Source organism: Heterocephalus glaber, unplaced genomic scaffold, assembly GCF_053883595.1.
Source record: "Heterocephalus glaber isolate CG9 unplaced genomic scaffold, H.glaber_assembly_v1.0 deba00001689, whole genome shotgun sequence".
Classification (NCBI taxonomy): domain Eukaryota; kingdom Metazoa; phylum Chordata; class Mammalia; order Rodentia; family Bathyergidae; genus Heterocephalus; species Heterocephalus glaber.
Window position 1 is genome coordinate 5,424,673 of NW_028258414.1, and position 13,141 is coordinate 5,437,813.

The 13,141-nt window shown below is 47.5% G+C and overlaps 1 protein-coding gene across 13 annotated transcripts in view; it reads left to right on the top strand.

Annotated features, from left to right (window-relative positions):
- Positions 1–13,141, top strand: part of Tln2 (talin 2) — a 404,430-nt gene that overhangs the window by 49,196 nt on the left and 342,093 nt on the right. For 2 of the 13 annotated variants that reach the window (XM_021237119.2, XM_087199039.1), the window contains exon 1: positions 4,686–4,845. The exons of the other annotated variants lie outside the window; for them this stretch is intronic. The gene's annotated coding sequence lies outside the window, so the exon portion shown is untranslated. Of the gene's footprint in view, positions 1–4,685; positions 4,846–13,141 lie in introns of those variants that run through there. 13 annotated transcript variants of the gene reach the window in all.

Sequence of the window (13,141 nt, forward strand, 5' to 3'; positions counted from 1 at the left end):
AGAAGGGCTTACGCAGCAATGGTGGGTGGGGACAAAGTTTTTTCTTGTGCCCTAGACCTTTTTCCAGTTTCTCTGTGAGCTGAGAGTCAGGCCAGGCCATCCTGGTACCTTTCCCTGATTCCATGAGATGAGTGTTAGGAAGCAACCCTGGAATCTTTTTCATGTGGGGACCTGGTTCCTTGTGGGCTTCTGATCCCTCACTCTGAGCTGGAGAAAGGAAGCACACAGTGATTGTTGGTAAAGAGATGTCTGGTTGGGCCTGGTGTTTCTGTACTGTTCCTGGAACATCTCTTCTGCTCTCGGAGGGTCCTGCTCAAAGAGTCTTGAAGGAATTCCAGGGTCTGAGTGAGACTCAGGCATCCTCAGTCCTCAGTGTCCGGATCTACTCAGTCAGCAGCATTGCTTCCTCTCTGCGCCTCTCCCACCCCGCCCTTCTCTAAGGTGACATGAAGGGAGGCTGTAGCATGAAACCAGTGGTCTGGGGACTGCTGACCCACGTGGGTTGGACTATGACTGAACAGCTGTGGCATCTCTGTCTCTCTCTCTCTCTCTCTCTTTCCTTCCCCTCCAAAGTAAAATGGATATCACTTCCTTTCCACAAAGTACAATGGAGATCAATTTATCTGCCCTTTCTGCCTCACCCTGCAGCAACAAATAGGATAAGATTATATGAGTGCCTCATATTTAAGATGGTGATGAAACCAGCATGGTGGCACATCATAGTGGGAAGCTCAGGTAGGAGGATTGCAAGTTCAAGCCTACCCTGGGGAACTTAGCAAAATCCTGTCTCAGAATTTAAAAACAGCTGAGGCTATAGCTCCGTGTAAAGGCCCTGGGTTCAGTCTCCAGTGTGGTAAGAAAAAAGATGTTGTATTTTATAAATCTGTAACTGTGAACCTTTAGACTCTTCCTCAAGCCCTGACTGTCCTATGACATTAATTTAAAACAGAGAGAAATTTGATTAATATAGGGGTGTGTGTGTGTGTGTGTGTGTGTGTGTGTGTGTGTGTGTGTGTGTGTGTGTGTGTGTGTGTGTGTGTGTGTGTGTGTGTAAGTGAGTCTGCTTTTCAGGTTGACCGGAAGATAGTGATCTGAGCAAAACTTTGTCTTCTGGGCCTGTTAGTGTCAAAGTGTAGTTGCAGACTTGGGGCTGACTGGGCTGTATTCGGGAGTGTCCTGAGAGTGAGCTCATGGTTTGTTTGCTTTTCCTCTTCTCTGTGATTCTCTTCTAGGGCTTGTCCTCCACATCTAGTTGCGGCCACTTAGCTGACTCAGGTGCTGAGCTCTGGACTGACTCTTAAGAGGCTGTTGCTGTTGCTCAGTTCCTTTTTTTCCTGCATGAGAGAGGATCTCCCCTTGTACCCATGTCCAGCCTGTGGCCCGCCCCTTTTTTAAGTGAAGAGGAATTGTCTTTGGTCACATCTAAAATGTATAATATAGCTTATTTATGTAAGTAATAATTTTTTTTTTTGGTATCGGCGATGGAACCTGGGGCCTTGTACTTGTGAAGCAGGCGACGGAACCACTGAGCTAATCCCTGGCCATAAGTAATAATTTTTTAAAAAACATTTTTTATTATGACATTGATGAAAGAGGGCCAGAAAAAAAAAAAGGCAGGCAACAGTGACCAATTTTCGTGAATGTTTGAATATGTGGAAATGACCAAAAAGAGGCAGCAGGTGATGTGGGATTGTTATTCTCTCCCACTGGTGTGGTCCAGATTCTAAATCATCAGGCTCTGAGCAGAGTTGGGCTTCAGAAGCCTGCCCCAGTGCTGTGTCAGCCTTGGGCAGTGGCAGTCCTGTCACCTGAGAGAGTCTACAGCAGGTAGCCATGTCTCCTGCTGCATTCCAGCTTCAGGAAGTGTTTGATGTGTGTAGAGCTCACCTGAACTGTGGACCAGTTGTCCACATATAAAGAGGCAGGGGGTCCAGGGATTCTCGGTGTACGATGCCAGTCCTTGTGACAGAAAGGAGTCTTCAGCCAGCTCTTTTAGGAAACAAATCCTGTGTTTATTTCAGAAATGTATTTTCATTGGTGATGAAGTTTTGAAAGAGAATGTGGAGAAGTACACAAATCATAAATGCATAGTTGAACAGCCCCATGTAAACTGTGTCCAGATCAGGAAGGAGAAGATGAACAGAACCTCACAGGCCTCTGATGACCCCTGCCTGCAACCGTGCCTCTCCTCCTCATCCTCCTCACCACCCTGACTCAGTTTTGCCTGTTTTTGAACGGTGTCTGCACAGACTTGCCAAGTTTGTCTTCTGTTTCTGGGTGCTTTTGTTCAGCACAAGTGTTGATGAGATTTGTCCACGCTGTCATATGAGCTGTAGGTCTGTCTTTCTTGCTGCCACATTGGTATTCATTAGTTTTATTCATATTACCCATCTCTCCTTGGGTACATGGGCATTTAGGTAGTTTTCAGACTCTGGTTCTGATAAGTAAAGCTGATAATGAATAATCATACACAGGCTTTTGATGTGGGTGGATTTATACCTAGCAGCAGCATTTCAGATAGATTTGCTTTACTTCCTCCGATGGACTCATTTATTGAGCAGATAGTTGCTGAGAGTCACTGTGGGCTGAGCTCTGCCCAAGCCTGAGCAAGACCTGCCAGATCTGGTAGGGGAGAAGGCAGCAGCATTGGGCAGCTCCATAAAGAGGTAACCGGAAGTAATGACTTGCAGGATGAGAGCAGGCCAGGTGAGGCGCCTGCAGAGGAGTGTGCACACGGGGGTGGGGGAAGGACATGGACAGGACACCAGTGGATATCACTGCTGGATCAAGAGTGGCCTGGTCAGCAGAGGAAAGTCCAAGTGTTGGCCAGATCATGTGCAAGGTAATGAAGTAATGGCCCGGTCATTAAACTTTTCTTTGTGGGAGGCAGGAGGGAAGGCGGTATCTATTTTTGTTTTTCTAAATGATGGCAGAAGAAGGAGGCTCACAGTAAGGAGCCTCATAGTGAGTCATTTCACAGCAGCTTCCAGCGGAGGACCTGGCTGCAAGATGGGGCTGGGTGCTGTGCAGTCCATGGCTGGCCCTTGGCCTGGCCTACAGAAAGATCCGTGGGCTGTCCCCTTGAGGGAGTTGTCTGGACATGTTGCTAGGGCCTGTGTTTTGGAGACCAGCATTATCCATTAGGTTCCTGGTTTTTAGCCAGTGACTCATCTTCCCTGGACCCTGGGGGTCCAGATTTCCAGGCTGAGTTTGCCAGACTTGTATGTCACAACAGTGACACCTCAAGGAAGCAGGGGAGTCTGCTTGACCAGAGGGGACACCCTGTTTGCAGAAGAGTGAGGCAGTGGTGTAGGCCGGGCAATGAGAGGTCTGAGAAGGAGGAAATGGCCTGGGCAGTGGGTATGGCTCTTGCCAGCTGCTTTAGGCCTCCCTTCCAGAACTACCAAGTAGGAAGCCAGCCTGGTGTGAGGCTCTGGTGGGAATGGGAACCACATGGAGGCTCCAGGCTGGACAGCATCCTCTGGAGATTCCTCTTTTCCTCTTGCATTGCCTTGTTCTCCGTTTTAATTAAAATGCCCTTGTTAGGAAATTTTCTGGCTCTGGTGAAAATCTCCTGACCACAGAGTGGCCCCCACCATCCGGAGGAGGAAAATGTGGAAGGAATCAGTCAGATAACTGCAGAACCCCAAGAAGTCCCCCTGTGTTGCCCATGTCTGCACTGGAGCCCTGTGACTAGTTAGGGAATTTGTACTCTTGGCGCGAGGGGTGTCTCCTGCCTTCTCCAGCCTTATGTCTCTGGCAGCCCTTCTCTGAACTTCGATTGATGGTTTCCAGGGGTTTCTCTCCACCCTCTGATTTTATTAGTGAGTAAAGAAAATAAAAGGCTCTTCTGTATTTAATAAAGTTAAAACTACCTCCTTGAATGGAGCAAGGCTGCAGCCACCCACTGACTTCCCTCTCCCCACATCACCCCTGAGGCCCTGCAGCCCAGGAGTTGGAGGTGCACTCTAGTGTTCCCCTCTGCAGCTCTTCCTCCTTCCCTCCCCTTGAGAATCCAAGTTCTGCTTCTTGGATACGATGCTGAGAACTATTGCTGTGAATTCACAGGTCTCCTGAGCATGCCCTTCTGTCCCGGCTGGTTTCACATCTGGCTGCTGCCTGGGTCAGGCTCTCACACTGGGCAACTTCTAATCTTTGAGTACAAGAATGTCTTCCAAGTTTTCTTTCCTCATTGTTTCTGCTTTAGTTCTTACCCACATCTCTGTTTCCCAATACCCCTTAGCTTATACATGTGAAACGACGGAGAAAGTCTGCAGGACGCTTTCGTCATCAGAAAGGTATCTTTGTCTTTGTTACCTTTTATTACCATGATATGACTGTGTTTTAAGAGTGGAGCTGGCACCTAACCTGTAAGATGTAATTAGCCAGCAGAGTTCTTCAGCTTGCTAGGGGACCCAGGTACTTTTGTTGTAGTAATTAGAAATCTGGTGTCCTGGAAGATCGCCTTTCTTCTTGCTAATGTTAGCAGCCAGCTCCCAGCATTCTTGGAAAGGCTGATGAAATGCTCATTTTAAATGCAAATTCTTTGCACGGTTAGGAGGAAAATGAAATTGTTCTGGCTCCCAGCAGCACTCACTCTGCATTTTTGCCATTCCTTCTGATGGCCGAGGGGAGGGCTCATGACTAAACCCTTCAGCATCTTTATTATGATTTCGGATTTGAACTTGCTGAGAGGAAGCCTTGGCCCCAGGATGTTAACTCTCTGCTGCCAAGTGACAGCATGTGGGTGCCTGCGTGAAGGCTCTGAGAGTTTTCACTAGTCCTCCGTACACCAGCAAATGCTCTCCGGATTCTACGGATGATGGATGTCCCAAGGAACTTATGGTGAGTGGAGGGTTTTTTGTTGCCTTTTTTTTTCCTTTGCAGCAAATGAAATGTGTTAAGCCCCTTAGGCTTTCTGCTTAATGGCAGCAGTCTGTGCTGCTTCCACTTAGCCTTAGCACATTCCTCTGGTTCCCGCTCTCCTCTCTTTTGGGAATCTCCTCTCACTTTTAGTGTAGCTCCGCTGTCTCAGAATGACATCTGGTGCATCCCTAGCCTCATGCATGGTGGGGAGGACCAGGCTCCTGGACAGCGTGGCTGGGCAAATTGTTTTCTGTCTTCCACTTTTTCAAAGAGACAGTGCCGTCATAAACTTGCAAGGCAGTTTAGAATGGTAGTCCGACCTACTGAGCCAGGCAAGTCATACTTCTTTTCCTAAAAGTGGTAATCTTACTTCTAAAGCAACTGCTGTATTCTGTGGTTCTAGAGACCACTGGGTTGCATGTGGAGGGTTCAGCTTCTCAGGGCAGCCCTTTCTCCTGGAGAGCTGTGGACCCAGCCAGAGGCAAAGTCATAGTTTGCTTTCTCTACCTACGGAATAATGGCTTAGTATTGGATCACCCTGCAAGTGGGGGTGGTGGGCTTGTGTATGGTTGCCAACTATTAAGAAAATGTAAAATCCTTACATGTACATTGAATGTACTTGCAACTAAGCTTTTAAAATTTTATTGTAAAGCTTTTTTTTTTCCTTTTTGGCTTATGTATAGTTGTAAAACAGAACATAAAATTCAAAATGATGTTTCCACGTTTGTCTTTAGTTTATCGATTGGTTGTAATCCTCCAGCTTGGGCATTGGGCATTAGAAAGAGGCTGTGGAGTCCAAGAGCGCTTTGCGTCTCATTTCTGTGGACTCTGAGGTCACCAGGGACTCTGAGTGGGTGGTGATATGGAGAGAAAAGTTGCTTTCAGCATCGTTCTTCCTCCCAGTGCAAATGTCACAGGCTTTTTCGAGGACCAGTGCAGATTCTCCCCTGGGAGACAGTGGCTTCAAGCCTGGAGCGCTGCCATATTGGAAGGCTACAGAATGAGTGCTTGGATCCAGTTCAGTGGTTGCAAAACCTCTGAAGCAGACCAGTGTCTCTGTCTACTGACAATGAACTGACCCAGTAAGGTCAGGCGATAACCCAGTCAAGCAGGCCACAAGGGAGAGAATGAGGGCTCAGGACTTTGCCCTGTCCTCTTCCTGTTTCTTTCATTTTATCTCGGGATCTGTTAACCTCCACACTACTGAAATTTTGCCTGGATGATTCTTTGTTTTGGAGGCTGTCCTATGCATAATAGGGTGTGTCGCTGTGTCCCTGGCCTCCACCATGTGGATGCTGATAACACACCTACCCCCAGCATTTCCCCCGCTTTTCTGTTGTGGTGACCAGAAATATCCCCAGACACTGTCAGATGTCCCTTGAGGGGAGAAGATTGCTCCCTGTTGAGAACCATTTCTTTAGATACATATAATGTTGCTTGGGGTTCCTAAAGACAATTTTAACCTTAGCATGGCTCCTTCCCCTTTGCTTTGGAATGTGAAATACACAGCTGAAGTCTCAGTGTCTCCTGCAGCTCTCCAAGTAGCTAGCAGTACCTCCTGTTTGGGATAAGTTTTCCTTTGAGTGGATTTGCTCTTTGCTTTACTTTTAGTCTCTATTTTCTGGTTTTAGGTGATAATGATACTGACTCTGGAGCTGTGTCCACTGAGCAGCTTATACTTCTAAGTTTTGCAGATGGGTGTGTCTAGGGCAAAGTGTATGGGTGGGGGAGAAGCCAAGGAGTTTTTGGCAGTCTGAATGCCAGTGAAGAGGCAGGTCCCCAATTTATAAACCTTGAGTCAAGCTCCGGGATGGATACTCACCAACCTCACCCACCATAACATGTGTGGGTAGGTGTTTTAAGTTGACTGGACCTCTCAGTTAAGGGGTAGCTGTGGGTGACTGTGTACTATACGGATGCGAGAGGGCACTGGGCCCTAGAGCAGATCCTGGAGAGGTTGGTTCCCTACCCGGGGCAGCCACCAGCTCTCTTGGTTAAGTCGTTAAGTAGATTTGGTGAGTGGGGCTTCTCCTCTGTAGGTGAAAGGGCAGAGAAAAAACTGCTGCTTCCTGGGCAAGGGGGCTGAGTAATAAGCATGAATTCCTGAAACCACAAGATAAATCTAAGACATCTTTTTGGAGCTTTAATTTTACTCAGGGAATATGGAAGACAAAAATTTACTTTCATATGAAAATAAACATGCACATACTGAGTAAGTGCAAAATTTGCATAACATGAACCTAAGCTAGAATGCAAAATCTCATAAAAGAAATGTAAGAAACTCATACTTGCTATGGATGGCTTCCCAATCCCAGGTTCCCCCCTTCCCCCTTTTGTCCTTTATGGAATTCTGATCAGAGACTGAGACTCCTTGCGTTGCAGAATCTCCAAAGTCCCTTCTTCTTCTAAAATTTGTGGTTGGAACAGAAAAGACACGTTTGGGGTATAATCTTGGGTAAGTGGACGTATCCATCCCCAGAGAGAGTCTTAGGAAAAGTAGACAATAATCAAGGTTATCTAGTCTTTAGATACCCAGAGGGTTCAAGTTTCCCTTCTCTCTTTTGGGGGTCAATCCTAAAGCTCTTGGCTTCCATTCCGGAATGTGAGCCCAGAACCACAGCCAAATAAAGAACAGTCCTGATTTTGATGTGGTCTCCTCCTGGTGTACACAGTCTTACCTCAGTTTACCTTATCTAGGAAACATGCCAGCGGGGATAGCATGCTGATTTAAATTTCTTAGAAATGCTTCTAACAGAATAGTGACTAAGGGATCGATGTGAAAGTTAAAACCTCTGATATCCCTTATACAGCTGGGATTTACTCGGCTGGGGAAATTTAGTGTGTTGAGACTATCTACCCAGCCTGTCTGCTTCTGAAATTACTCAGTGTCACAAAGGAACTGTCTTTTGATCTTTATGTTTGTGGTGATTGTTCAGAAAGTACTGTAAAGGTCCTTAGCTGGGACGTTCTTCCTGGTAATGTCTCTGCTTTTTTTCGGAACAGCTAAGGCCAGTCCCTGGCAGAGGAGCACAGAACTCCTAGAGACAAAGCCATTGTTCTGACAATGACTGTGGCTACCCTTCGCCAGCAGCCACGTTGTGCAAGGTGACATTTTGTATGATGTAAGAGATAATTTATAATGTTTTCGTGCCAGTGGGACTAGGTGGTAGTGGGGATTTTCTTTGTCTTTTCTTGGCATATAAGTGAAATAGAACTTGACTGAATGAGAATCATTTGTGTGATGGGGAAAAGGATTTATTAGGCTTCTTGACTGGTCAATATTGATTCCTTATTTTATTTGGAGCAAGGAAGCAGACTGACTCCTCATCTGAGACAGGTGTCGAGAACATTGCCACTCTTATTTGCTCCTGAACAAGTGCATTTTCTGACCTAGGGAGCTATGTCATTCTGGACCACATAACACACATGATGAAACAGAAGAAAAAGTGTGTGAAGTGAGCTGTCTCGAAAGGATACCTGGCTTCGGGTAGATTTTTAAATTAGTTCCTTTTATAATGCTCCTTGCCCAGAAGCTCTTCTTCTTTTCTTTCTCTTCCTTTTTATTTTTTTTTCCCTTTGGTACTGGGGATTGAACCCAGAAACCCCCCTCTCACTTTTTAATTTTGACACAGGATCTTGTTAAGTCATTAAGTTGCCCAGGGTGGGCTTGGTCTTGTGATCCTCCTGCCTCAGCCTCCCAGAGTGCTGGGGTTAAAGAGGTACAGTACTATACCTCGCTCAGAAGCTGTTCTTTTTTTTTTTTTTTGGTACCGGGGATCAAACTTGGGTCCTTGCGCTTGCACAGCAGGCGGCAAAACCACTGAGCTAAATCCCCGGCCCTCGAAGCTGTTGTTTATAAGCATTCTCAAGTCCCACACTTTAAAAATTGGTAACAAAGGAGCATGGAGGGAGGGAGGGAGGAAGGGAGGGAGAAAAGAAGAATAGAAAGAAAGAAGGAAGTTTAGTTGTTTGGCTGTTGGGAAGCAGAGCTAGGCAGATGACAGCCATGCGATTGGTTATTTCATGTTGGTAGAGTGAGGGAAGAAAAACTATCCTCTCATTCAGGCTGCTCACATGCTTGGTTTGTTCCAGAATCAGCATGCTGAGACGCATGCAGTGTGTAGGTCTTTGATTGTGTGCCGTCTGCTAAGGTGTAGCTGGATTCCAGGTAGGATGTGGGGTGCGGGTGGTGAGGGGCATCCCTGCTCCTCAGGAATGCACAGGGGAGCCATCTGTGTGAGGCTTCCCAGGCAAAGATTGGGGTATCCAAAGGGTCATCTTGGAGGGGATGGAGCTGGGTTTGGGAGAAGGAGTACTGTATCTGTATCAGAAGGACGGTGTGAGGAGGAGCTTTTCCATAAGGAGCAACTTGGAGACAGACCCCAAAGTGGGTGCATAGAATATGAGATGTGGTAGTGGTAGGCAGAATCCCAGGCACCAGATGCCCCCGGGGATCAATTTGCTGTGTGTGGGGGAGAAAGGTGGGAGCAGGGACTGAGGGAGCCAGGCGAGAGTCCTAAGTATGAAGGGCCTCACACCGTAGGCTAAGAAATTTCACCATTATCTGGAATGCAGAGAAGCTTATGGAGCCCACGGCAGAGGAAGAAAGGAGCTAGCACAAGCAGGACTGCAACCGGGGCCGAGAGGCAGCAGAAAGCAGAACAGGAGCCCTGGTGGGTCCGATTCCCTGTCTTTCTGCTGCTGACTGATGGATGGGAGAAGCCAGGGTTCTTTACCATACTGGCCTTTGGGAAGACTGTTGACATTTCCTTTGTATATCTTGTTTACAAGCTGGACTTTTCAATCCTGATTATGAGATCACTAAATTATCCTGGATCCCCAGGGGGAAAAGGTCTAGTGTCACTTTTTCCCCTCTTCAAATGGTTAATGTTCATCCTAGTTTACCTGTCATGGCTTCCTTAAAGAAGCCTTCCCCACCTCTCACTTCTCCTCCCTGCCAGCCTCCTGGGTGCCAGGCCAGTGCAGGGGCTGGCAGAGCCAAGGGTGGGCAGCCTGGCCCCGAGGAGCTGCTGGTTGAGAGAACAGAGCTCCAGGCACAGCCGGTGGGGCACAGGGGACTGTGGGCAAGCTGTATGGAGGTGCTGGTGGTTCAGGTCCTCCTCCTGGAGGAGCCCACGCTGGGAAGAGACGCGGCTGATGCCTTGTTTTACAGACGTTCTGGCTGGTTGTGGTGATGCATGACTGTAATCCCTGCTACTTGAGGCTAGGCAGGAGCATTACAAGTTTGAGGCTAGCGTGGGGAACTTGGTGATTCCTTGTTATGAAATTTTTAAAAAGAGCTGGGGAGGGCCGGGGATTTAGCTCAATGGTCCCAGCACCTGCCTTGCAAGCAGAAGGACCTGAGTTTGATCCCCGGTACCAAAAAAAAAAAAGAGCTGGGAATGTAATTTGGTGGTGAAACACTTGTCCAGCAAGCGAAGGCCCAGGTTTCAACCCTTAGCTCAGCTAAAAAAAAAAAAAAAAAGGGAAATGAATAAATATAAAATAAACAAAAGGCCTAGGAGGGTAATTTAGTGGTAGAGAACTTGCCTAGCATCTGCAAGGCCCTGGGTTCCATGCTGGTGGGAGGGATCTGTCTTCACAGGGGACCCAAATCTTCTTTTAAGCAGCAGAGCCTCTCAGTAGGGCAGAGGTTTTGCTTTTTTTCACCCCTCCTCTGCATCAGTCTGGGGTAGGTCAGAGGCTGTTTTATTGCCTTGTGGGGGTTATTCAAGCGACCCTTCATCTGTATGCTATGTTAAGTGTTGCCTATAGGGTAAATTAATAATGCCCCAGAATAGGTTTTTAGTTTTTGCTATTTTTGAATGTATAGAGGACCTAATATTAATTTATTAAAAGCATTTTTGTCTTGATATGGCCTCTATCTCAGGATGACTCTTGCATGCAGGGAGGTGACCACAAAACTTTTAGACCTTAAAAGATTCTTTCTTCCTCCTTGTCCACTTAGCACAGCTTGGCCTTTATGCTGGTAATAAATAAGTGGGGGTGGGGCTGTGTACGGAGTTCCTGCCCACCTTCCCAGGACCCTGGTGTCTGCCCCAGGCCCCTCTCGAGGCTGCTGGTGTGATGCCTTTGGGGCAGGGCCAGCGAGACGGCCTTTCCCTGCCCCTGTTTGCAGTGGTGATGGCTCCGAAGTGAGTCACTGGGAGCTACAGTAAAGCAGTCTAGTGCTCAGGGAGTCAGATTGCTATTGGAGAGTCCCCTTTGGATCCTAGCCTAGGCCCTCAATGGAAAGGAGTGGGCAGCTGGATGTGGCGACGGAAGCCTGCCAGAGGCCAGGGTCTTGCTCCCCAGCATTTCAGCTCCCTCCTTGGTTCGTGGATTGTCTGAGTCAGACATCGAGAGCTACCTCCTAAGTCCCTTTCCTGGCCTGGCCATCCTCTTGCCTGGTCCTCCAGGGTGGAAACAGCGACTGTGTCTGCAAGGGGTCCCCCTGACTCTGAGAGGGCTCCCACTCTTGCACAGCCACTGTGGGAAAGAGGTGTGAAATCACCGGGTTCCCATGTTCGCCGCGAAACCCTTTGTTCTCCTGGAGTTGGCAGGCTTGTGCTTTTCCTGCACTCTTAGCAGTGGTTTCCCTGTACAGCTATTGTTTTGAGTCTGTCAAGAATTTTGGGCGTGTGTGTGTGTGTGTGTGTGTGTGTGTGTGTGTGTGCATGCGTGAGCACGTGGTGTCACAGGCTCACACACATAAAGCCATGCTTGTCTTCAGCTCAGGAAAGATGGCAGAATACAGTGGGAGGTTTAACTCTTGAGGAAGGTGACATGCTGGAAAGTGGGTTCTGTATTCCTAGTTTTGCTTTTACTTTTTGAAACAGCAGACTTTAGCTAGGAGAAGTGTAGAGGAGACTCTTAGGCAGAGGCAGGGACTAACATTTGCTTCAGTAGACATGAACTCCTGTACCTGTATGGGTATGAGGTATCTAAACCCAGGTCAGCATGATACTGGGTGACGTGGTGTCAATGTTTGGCATTGTAATTTCTGTGGTTTGATTGTATCTACCGGAGTTCACGTGTTGGAAACTGAATCCCAAGTGCCATAGTGGTGGGAGGTGGGTCCTGAGAAGGTGGGATTAGGTGTCATAAGGGGACCCTCCCCCGAAGGCCTTGGACTTCCCAGCCTCCAGAACCATAAGAAATAAAACTTATTTATAAATTATCCACTCTCAGCCGTTTCGTTACAGAAAAAAAGGAATGAACATGGTAACTAAAAATTGAAAAAGACAGCTTTGTTTCCCAGTAAGATCAGGGGTGATGTGCTCTGTCATTAGGAAAGGCAAATGCTCTCGCATTTGGTTGAGATCATGTTGGGCAGTGAGAATGGGACACGCTGACTGTGTCTCTACCTTTTGCCTAGATTTGTGGTCAGTGAATGGCTTCCCCATTCATCGAATGAGCAGAATTCTCTGCAGGGAGGTAATGAGTCTGAAGAAGAAAGTGGAGGGAACCCAGGCTTCTGTATCCAGCTATGGAAGGAGGTGACCACATGTTCCTCCTGACTCTGCAGCAGTATCTGGCTCTTCCCTCCATTCTCAGCTGCTGGGGATAACTTGATGAGACCGTTCCTGGTAACAGAATGTGCTATAGGAAATAGGCTGCCTAGCATATCCCAGGAAAGATCATTGGGCCCGCAGAAACCCAACACTGGCTTTTCCCAGAACGACGGGCCACATCGGAGGTCAATCTGACATTAAGCCAGAGCGCAGGGCTGTCCCAGGGTGTGGACTTTTAAAAATGAAAGGGTATTTATAGAAGGTGATTCTGGAGCCAGAACTTGTGACTGTTCCTTGTCAGGCCCCGCCCTGGACAGCCCTGGGCTCACTGCACAGTTTTATTGGTGTGTTTTACAACCAGGCTGAGAATAACTCCAAGGATAACTCTTGGAGGTCCCTGTCACTGAAACAGACCTTTAATAAATGCTTTACTGTGAAACACATACAGAAGAGCATATAAAATGCACGGGCAGAGCTTAAACCTAGATGCTATGACACAACTGTAGTCCCAGCTTCTTGGCAGTCTGAGGCAGGCAGCTCACTTGACCTAGGAGTTTAAGGCCAGCATGGGCAACATAATGAGACTCATCTATATAAAAAAATGTAGGGCTGGGGATTTAGTTCAGTGGCACTGCACCTACCTTGTAAGTACAAGGTCCTGAGTTCGATCCCCGGTACAAAAAAAAAAAGTAGAAATAAAGAATAAAATGGACACCCGTATAGCCCACACCAGGTTACAGAGACTTAGCGGTCGTCTTCTC